This window comes from Mirounga leonina, unplaced genomic scaffold (genome assembly GCF_011800145.1).
Source record: "Mirounga leonina isolate KUSES-001 unplaced genomic scaffold, KU_Mleo_1.0 Mir_151, whole genome shotgun sequence".
In the NCBI taxonomy this organism is placed as follows: Eukaryota; Metazoa; Chordata; class Mammalia; order Carnivora; family Phocidae; genus Mirounga; species Mirounga leonina.
The window spans coordinates 53,675,241-53,685,500 of NW_023270377.1; positions in this window are offsets into that span (position 1 = coordinate 53,675,241).

The following is a 10,260-nucleotide window of genomic DNA, read 5'->3' on the forward strand; positions in this document are numbered from 1 at the left end:
ATTTTAAATATTGCCTGTTTAAAGAAGTCAAATTTGATCTTTCTTGATCAGCCTATAGTAAATTTAACATTTAAAAATAAAAGTTGAAATTTTTGTTTGTGTGTAATCTACTGATCAGATGCCCTTCCGAGTCTGAACTGACTTTTGTCTGCTCACTAGGGATGTGAATAAGGTCAGCATGGAAGAGAGGGAAGAAAACTGAAATCTATTGTGCTTCAGTGATCCCTACATGCACAAAATATTTTATAAGCCTAGCAACTACTATTGATGATGGAGATAATTTCCACATACTTATTTCTCTGTAATTTAAATGTAGATATAGAGGATATTAGCTTCAGTTTTCATTAAGCTATGTTTGGTTATGTGTTTGCCTTTTATTATAATGTTATTGTATATATAATTATAACTTTATTATAAGTAACTTTAAGGAAAAAAATAAGGAAAGTGAAGTCAAATAATTGATCTTATCTTAGGAATATGATTGGAATGAAAAACAAATTATTGACCATGAGTGACACAAAATAAAACTTAGAGAGATGGAAAAAAGCATGTTCTAAGTTAGTAAGCATTTATGTCATTTAACATATAATATTTTTGCATTAACCTTTTTATGGCACCTTTCTAATCCTGAGTAATGTAAGGCTGGACTGCATGGAGGGATACCATGTACCCTGAGAAAGAGAGAAGAAAAAAATAACCCTTACCATTGATGTGGAAAGACCTCCCACCTCACAGTAAGTGGCTATGAGGCATGGCGGAGCAGGTCCACCACAGGGCCTGTGTGGAAGGGAACAGTGGCTCTGTGTGGTATGAGGTGGCCCTTGAAATGGCTGTGCAGTCCTACAAGCACTCCATTACCCAAATGTAAGGCCCCGTGCAAGAAAGAGAAGGTATTTCCTTACCAAAGAGGTGGGTAATGGACTAGTCAGGGGTCATTATGGGTGAGAATAGGATATCCATTATTTAATTTACACTTCATAGTAACACCCCTATAAGGTGGATTTTACCTTCTCATTGAGACTTGTGCCAGAACCAACATGTGGATCTTCTGCCCAATTCCTGGTGACTTTTTAACCATGTCATAGGGATAATATGTTAGTTAACTTATTAGCAAATTCTACACTGGGAAGTTACCCTAACCAAAAATTCCCAAAGTGAGGGGAACATGGTTGAAAAAGCTGTGATTTCCAGAAAGTTCTATTAAGTCAACTAAGTGCTTTGACTCAATTTTAATGCTTCTGGCAAGTGGGAGCTCAGTGCCACTACTGAATAGAAGAGTATGTCTTTGGGGACCAAGGGAGACTTCAGATGAAGTTGAGCTTGTTACTCTCCTAGGAGAAATTCTTTGATGAGGGCAGAGACATCTGTAGGGACTCCAAGAGTGTATTAGGGATGTTACCAGTCTCAGTTGAGTTGGGTTTGCAAGGATATAGAATTTGGTGACATACCTCATATTTTAATTTAATTTCTTACAGAGAACTCTGTAAGAAAGAACTTGAACTTAATTCATATTTGTAATTATAGCTCAGATTTACACAACTCTGACAGATGGACTTGGTGGCTTTGACAAAAGGCCACATTGCAGGGAGGAGCAAGAAGGAAGGCCTTATGTTTGGAGTTTAAATACTTTTTGGCACAGGAGAAGCAGAAAAGATAGTGTGAGGAGAGCTGAGATGGTAAAGGGCAGTTGGGTGGAAATAGAGAAGGATTAAGTAGATTTCTTCCTTTTAAAAAATCAAACTGATAAGATGTTGAATGTTGCTTTACATTTATGTTTATCTTAGTAAGAGCAAAATAAATACCTCTTTGCTGGTAGTGATGTTTCTGGTATTAGAAAAAAGTTTGGAGGAAAATTTGCAAATAAATGCAGTAATTAAGATTCTGTACTATGATAGGTTTTATTACTGAATGAATATATGTGGTCTCTGAGAGGCTTAAATCCATCTTAGGGTCAATTTACATGAAGGGAATTTTGGATACTATGTAATTTTATCTTGTGTCAACTGTGACTGCTCTTCTCTGTATGGTTCCTGGTTAGGGCTCATCACATGAGAAATCTGCCTGAGATTTAGAAAGCAGTGGAGTTAGACAAAGGCCTTTACATTTGTAAGGTCAGCGCAGGGCCCCAGGTGCAACTCAGACTTGTCACTAATCTGTTGACAGCGACCTTTATGTGGTGGGGCAACAGCTAGGCACTCAGCTTCTCCAACTCCTCCCAGATCTCTTTCATTTTGAGTCTTGGGCCATCCACATAATAAAGGTTTGGAATGATGAGAAACAGACAGAATGGTACCAGTTTGTCCTCACAGGTTTGTCCTTCCTCTGTCTACTTTGCTCCCAGCTCTCCTTCCTGACTATCTGCCCTGTTGACCTACAGTAACTTTAGGCTCATCACCAAATGCAGAGCCAACAACCTTCCATAGCCTTCCCCAGCTCTCCTTTGTGATCTTAGCGACTTTGCTCTAATCCTTAGGTGCTCCCTTCTGGACCTGTGTTCCTCAGCTTCTCCCCAAATTGTGTTAAGGTCTCTTTTAGTAACTCCATTATTCACATCTCTCACAGTGGTCCCGCATCGCTGGTCAAACCCTAACTGATACAGGTACTGTGTGCAACACACCTCCTTACAATAACAGGAACCTCCAAGGGGCTTGCTCTCTAGGTACTTTCCCACCTAAATTTGGGGTACTTTAACAGAGCAAAGGAAAGGATAATGAACTTTACAACCATCTAAGGTGTCAAGTTACTGAAGTCTGCTATTGTCTCCTAAACTTGAATTAAAGATTCAATAGAAAAAAGATTCACATTAATCAGAGAGTAGATTGTTATGTCTATGAAATCTGAAAGAAGTAGTATCCTTGTTTTATAGGACCATTAACAGGAACTGGGAAACTTCAGTAGAAAGGAAATGTTATGCTGATTGCATATCAACAAAAATATATTTGAAAAGTGTTACAGACAGTGGGATGATTATATAAGATTTGTCACTTTTAGCATAGGCAATTCTAAAATATATTTGACAGGGATCTGGAAGAATAAAGTGTTGTTTCATTTAATTAAAGTAAAAATATGAGATCAGTTAACTTGGCAATTATTTGTGGGTTTCAGAAGGAACAGAGGGAACTCTTCAGAAAGCAAGGAACATTGTTGGTTGCTGTGTTCTTAAACTTTTTTATACTAGGGAGTGAAGTACTTTCCAGATGAAAACCTCTAGTCAGTGGTTCTTGTGGAAAACAACATACTATTTAGTTTTCAAGAAGAGTAATTTTTTTAATTGAACCCTTGTGTCCCACAGGAAGTTGTGTATAATACAGCATGATTTGAGAGTATTTGCTTATTCTCTGTCATCATCACATTCTTCTAAAATATTAACATGGGGAAGAATTAAGAATCAAATTTTCTTCTGTATATATTTCACTCAGTGATCATTATCATCAACTTGTGAGTTCAAAATCACAATTTCATGCATTTCTTCAGCCTGAATTCCTCATTCTCCACAAAGGGGGGACTCATTTAAGCACAGTATATTATGGTAGTAGAGGCAGGTGGGAGTGGGGCACCACCATGGCGGGGGGTGTTGCATGAGGGCATAAGAGCTGATGACAGGCACTAAGAAGGCAGAGGGAGGGGTGCAGAAAGGGGCACTATTTATAAAATTTGGGGGATTGGGCTAGATCTCTCACTTTCAAATATATTTTATTTGCACAACCATTCGTTTCTCTTCACCCAAAGCCATAAATTCATTAGGTTTATTACCTGTCGTTAAGTAATTGCAGGTGACAATTTCATTCACGAAATATTTGATCCCTACATAATATGGCTCACCATTTTTCTAGCTCCACATGACAGTTTCCATGCGGCCCACTATCTGATGCTAAAGACAGGGCTGCGGAGCAGCACCCTACATCTAGGTAGCATTTCTGTATTAGTCAACTCTACTACAGTAAGAAAATCTTATGGACTTGCGACAACAAAACACTTATTGATCATTTACAGGGCATGTAGCCTGTGGTCAGCTGTGGCTCTGTTCTAAGTGTTTTCTCATTCTCTGGGTTCTAAGAGTCATCTAACTTAGGTTAAAGGGGAAGTACCTATATGGGACATTCCCATTCTTGTGGCAGAGGGAAAGATCAAAAGCCCTGGAAGTAGCTCCTGATGCTTCTTCATAAAGCTTCTGCTCAGCTATGGCATATGTTATATGTGCTCACATTCCAGTGACCAAACATTAAGTGGCTAAGCCCAACGCCAATGAGGTGGGGACATATACTCTCCCTGCAGGAGGAATGGCAAGTCATATAACAGTAGTAGGTCATCCTGTTAGCAGGAAGAGATGGCAAACAAGATACCATCTACCATAAACATGTATAAGCATTTCCTTTGCTCATATTTCCACTTCAGACAGTCGCTCTGTTGGACCCAGCCTCTTTGCTCTTTAAGTTACCTGTCAGTCACACCCTAGGTGCTAGTTTGCTCTATTTTTGTTAAATTTGTTTTTATTGAGGTATAATTGATACATATTATGTCAGTTCCAGGAGTAAAACACAGTGATTCCATATATGTATATATTGCAAAATGATCACTATACTGAGACTAGCTAGCATCCATCACCATACGTAGTTAGAAAAATTCTTTTATTGTGATGAGAATATTTAAGTTTACTCTTCCAATAACTTTCAGATATACTGTGCAGTATTATTAACTATAGCCACCATGCTATACATTTCATCCCCATAACTTATTTTAAAACTGGAAGTTTGGACCTTTTGACCCTGTTCACCCATTTCCCTTGCCTCTGGCAACCACCAATCTGTTCACTGTATCTATGAGCTTGGTGTTTTTGTTTTTTTGTTTTTTAAGATTTCACATATAAGTGAGATCATCATGGTATTTGTCTTTGTCACTTAGCATAACGCCCTCAAGGTCCATCCATGTTGTTGCAAATGGCAAGATTTCATTCTTTTCTATGGCTGAATAATATTCCATTGTATGTATATACCACATTTTCTTTATCCATTCATTCATTCATTCATCAATGGACACTTTGGTTGTTTCTATATCTTGGCTATTGTGAATAATACTGCAGTGAATATGGGGATGCATCTTTTCAAGTTAGTGTTTTTATTTTCCTTGAGTAAATACCAGAAGTGGAGTTACTGATCATATGGTAGTTCTATTTATTTTTAAAGATTTTATTTATTTATTTGAGAGAGAGGGAGAATGCATGTGCATGCGCGAGAGAGCAGAAGTGGTGGGGAGGGGCAAAGGGAGAGGGAGAGGGCAAGAAGATTCCCTGCTGAGTGTGGAGCCCAACACGGGGCTCCATCCCAGGATCCTGAGATCATGACTTGAGCCAAAGTCAAACATTTAACTGACTGAGTCACCCAGGTACTCCATGGTAGTTCTATTTTTAAGTTTTTAAGGAACCTCCATACTGTTTTCCATAGTGGCTGCACTAATTTACATTCCCACCAACAGTGCATAAGAGTTCTCTTTTCTTCACATCCCTGCCAACATTTGTTATTTCTTGTTGTTAGCAGCCAGCCTAACAGGTGTGAGGTAATATCTAATCATGGTTTTGATTTGCATTTCCCTGATAATTAATGATGTTGAACACCTTTTCATGTACCTGTTGGCCATCTGTATGTCTTTGGAAAAATGTCTTCTGTCCATTTTTAAAAAACTGGATTTTTTGTGTTTTTTTTTGCTGTTTGGTTATATGAATTCTTTATAAATTTTGATTATTAACCCCTCATTAGTTATATGATTTGCAGATATTGTTTCCCACTCAGTAAGTTGCTTTTCCATTTTCTTGATGATTTCCTTTGCTGTGCAGAAACTCTTTAGTTTGATATAGTTGCACTTGTTTATTTTTGCTTTTCTTGCTTTTGCTTTTCGTGTCAGATTAAAAAAATCATCACCAAGACCTATGTCAAGGAGCTTACTATCTATGTTTTCTTCTAGGAGTTTTATGGTTTCAAGTTTTACATTCAAGTCTTTAATCCATTTTTAGTTAATTTTTATGTATGGTGTAAGATAGTTGTGAAGTTTCATTCTTTTACATGTGGCTGTCCAGTTTTCCCAACATCATTTATCAAAGAGACTGTCCTTCTTACAGTGTATTCTTGGCTCATTTGTCACAGATTAATTGACCATATATGCATGGGTTTATTTCTTGGCTCTCTGTTTTGTTCTATTGATCTATATGTCTGTTTTTATGCAAATACCATACTTTTTAAATTACCGTAGCTTTGCAATATAGTTTGAAATCAGGGAACATGATGCCTCCAGCTTTGTTTTTCTTTCTCAAGATTGCTTTGGCTATTCAGGGTCTTTTGTGATTCCATACAAATTTTAGGATTATTTATTTGTCCTATTTCTGTGGAAATGCCATTGGAATTTTGATAGGGATTACATTGAATTTGTAGATTACTTTGGGTAGTGTGGATATTTTAACAATATTGATTCTTTCAGTCCTTGAGCATGGAATGTCTTTGAATTTATTTGTATCTTCTTCAATTTTTTTCATTAATATCTTGTAGTTTTCAATATATAGGTCTTTTACCTTCTTGCTTAAATTTATTCCTAGGTATTTTATTCTTTTTGATGCAATTATAAATGCAATTGTTTTCTTAATTTCGCTTTCTAATAATTCATTATTAGTGTGTATAAATACAACAGATTTTTGTATTGACTTTGTATCCTGCAACTTTATTAAATTTATTAATTCCAACAGTTTTTTGATGGAGTATTTAGAGTTTTCTATATAATATCACTCTATCTGCAAATAGTGACAGTTTTTCCTCTTCCGTTCCAATTTGGATACATTTTATTTCTTTTTCTTGCCTAATTGCTTTAGTTAGGACTTCCAAAATACCACATTGAATAAAAGTGGCGAGAGTAGGCATCCTTGTCTTATTCCTAATCTTAGAGGAAAAGCTTTTGCTTTTTACCATTGAGAATGATGTTAGCTGTGAATTTGTCATATATGGCTTTGTTATGTTGAGGTACATTCCCTCTATCCCCACTTTGTTGAGAGTTTTTGTCATAAATGGATGTTGAATTTTGTTAAGTGCTTTTTCTGTATCTATTGAGATGATGATATGATTTTTATCCTTTATTTTGTTAATGTGGCCTATCACATTGACTTGTTTGTGGATATTGAACCATTCTTGCATCCCTGGAATAAATCTACTTGATCATGGTGTATGATCCTTTTAATGTATTGCTGAATTTAGTTTGCACCCTCCTTTTATATTAGTTCTTTAAGTAAAAACCGAATCATTCATTGTGGAATTTTCCCCCAATTTTTTCTGCATTTTGTTCTGATTATTAGTAGATCTACACTTTCAATATTAATACTAATTGTGGATTATTATTGAATACAAACATTATATGGCATTTAAGAATATTTGTGATTTCTTATATAGATTTCATTGTTTGTTATATTCAATCAATGCATTGTACCTTATGTTGTCATTTGTACTTTAATGTAAATATTCTGTCTTCCTAGCTAGACTGTAAATGTTCTTTGAGGAAAGGGATATCCTTACATTATTTTATATCCTCAATATCTAACTCAGCCTTCGATAGTTTAAGATATTTGTAACAATGTTACCTTATAAAGATTCAAGGTATTTTTAAAATATTCAATCTGTCCATATTCTACTAAGTTTGAGTTTCCAAATGTAGAGAAAATAATTTGAAATAGTTAAAAGTCAATCAGTTTACTTTATCAACAAATCATTCTTCAACAAGATACTTTGATTATTGCTAATTTTTCTTCTGAGATAAAATATCTATTTTTAAGAAGAAGAAAACAATATCTGAAACACTTATTAAGGCATAATATTGTAGTGTATTTTTCTCTCTTTTTTAAAATTCTTTATTGGGTAAATTTGACAACAACATTGTATAAATTAAAGGGGTACATCATGTTACTTTGATATATTTATATATCATAATATGGTTGTGGTTATAATGATATTTATCATATTACATACTTGTGGTACAATATTATTGTCTGTGTTTAATAAACTGTGCATTACTGCGGCTTTTAGTACTTGTTACAAGTTTGTACCCTTAAACACCATCAGTTATCCCCTATCTTGCTTCCCCTGGTAACTACTGTTTTACATATACTCTCTCCTTTTTTTTTTGGTACATGTTTGACTTTTTTAGATTCCACATAGAAATGATATCATACAGTACTTGTCTGGCTTATCATATGAAGCTTATTTTTCTATCTTCATTGGTCATCATTGTTCACCTGGGTATCTTTGAAATTAAAAAAATTTGCCTTCTGGGTACTTACTATTCTTTAATATAATTATGAATACAGGTGGGCTTATTGATCAGAGTGGTTTCAATTTCTAAATTGAAAAAAGATAAAAGAGTAAGGAAATGTGCTTTAACGTAAAAAAATTTTTTAAAGGAGAATTAAATACATCATGTTGGGTTGAACAAATACCAAATATTAAATGATTTATAGCAGATAGCTGACCAAAATATGTGGAACCAGGAGGACAGATCACACTGGAAGACAGAACACAGCTTCATAACATGAAAGCAGATAAAAATTCATAGAGGATGTGACATTTCAAATAGGTCTTAATGGAAAATAGAAGTTTGAGAGGCAGGAAAGGAGAGAAGAGCATTTCAGGGGAAAGCCCAGAAGGGAGATGGGATCTGTCTGCTTGGAGAATATACAGCAGGGAGTAGCAGAAGATAAGGAAAAGAAGAGAGTTGGAAAATAGAGGTGCAGAGATGAAGGATCTTCCATTAGTTTTTCAGGGCTGTTGTAACAAATTACTGCAAACCTGGTGCTTAAGACAACAGAAACTTATTCTCTGGTAGTTCCAGAGGCCAGAACTCCAAATTCAAGGTGTTGGGAAAGTTGATTTTTTTCTGGATGCTCTGAGGGAGAATTTGTTCCATGTCTCTTTCCTAGCTTGTGATGGGTTGCCAGCAATCCTTGGTGTTCCTTGGCTTATGGATTCATCACTCCAACCTCTACTCTGTCTTCATATTGCCTTCTCCTCTATGTGTCTCAGTCTTTTCTTCTGTATCTTAGAAGGAAAAGTGTCATGGGATTTAGGACCCACCCTGAGTCTAGGATGATCTTATCTTGAGATCCTCAATTACATCTGCAAAGACCCTCTTTCCAAATAAGATCACATTCACAGGTTCTGGGAGGACATATCTTTTGGAGGGTTACCATTCAACCCACTGCACATCTTCGACAAGGACTTAATCCTACAAATAAAAGTTTATAGGCAAGGCTGTGCCGTTATTACACTTGTTATGTGGAATTCGACACTGGTTGTTAGAGAATGGACAAATGATGAAGACTTGAATCAAGTCAAGTGGGTTTGGAGAAGAGAAGCTGGATTCAAAAAGAAATTTCTGAGGCAAGATAATCCTCAGGTTGAGTGTTTAAGATGGGGAACAATGAGAGTGATCTTAGGAATGATAAATTTGAGGTGTCTGTGAGACATATAGGAGCAAATGCTTTGTAGCAGTTGGAAATGTGGGTTGGGGATTTCGGAGGGAGCTTGTGTGGTTAATTGCTAAATCAGTGGCTCCCAACAAACGATACCTGTGAGGATTCATATTCTTGTCACTCCTCTGACTGACTCTACATTTGGCTATATGATTGGCTTTGGCCAATGGGAGTTCCCAAGTATGATGCAAGCTTGATAAGCCTTTGTGCAGAAGGGCAGTGTGGCAGCAGCACTTTTTATATGAAGGAGAAAGTAACTTTCACCTTTATGCTAATCTAATTTACCCTGTGTGGCATATATTCGTCTACACAGTTACTTTATAAATTTCTTATTCTCTTGTGAGTTACTGTGGGTTACAAACTTGTACTGGATTAAGGTGAAATCACTACTAGGATTTAAACATAGGCACATGTTAAGATTCTACACAAATAGAACGGGGGAAGAGAGTGCTTACAAAATTTAAAACCAGGTAAGGCACCTGCAGTGGTTAATTTTTTGTGTCAACCTGAGTAGGCAACAGGGTACCCAGATTAAACATTGTTTTGGGGTGTCTGTGAGGGTATTTCTAATGAGATTAACATTTGAATTGGAGGACTCAGGAGATTGCCCTCTTCAATGTGATTAGATTATCATCCATTCATTCCGCTGAAGGCCTAAATAGAACAAAAGGTGGAGAAAAGGGAAGGCAGCCTTTTTTTCCTGCCTTACCACTGAGCTGGAACACCACATATCATCTGCCCTGGGACTGGGACTTATATTATTC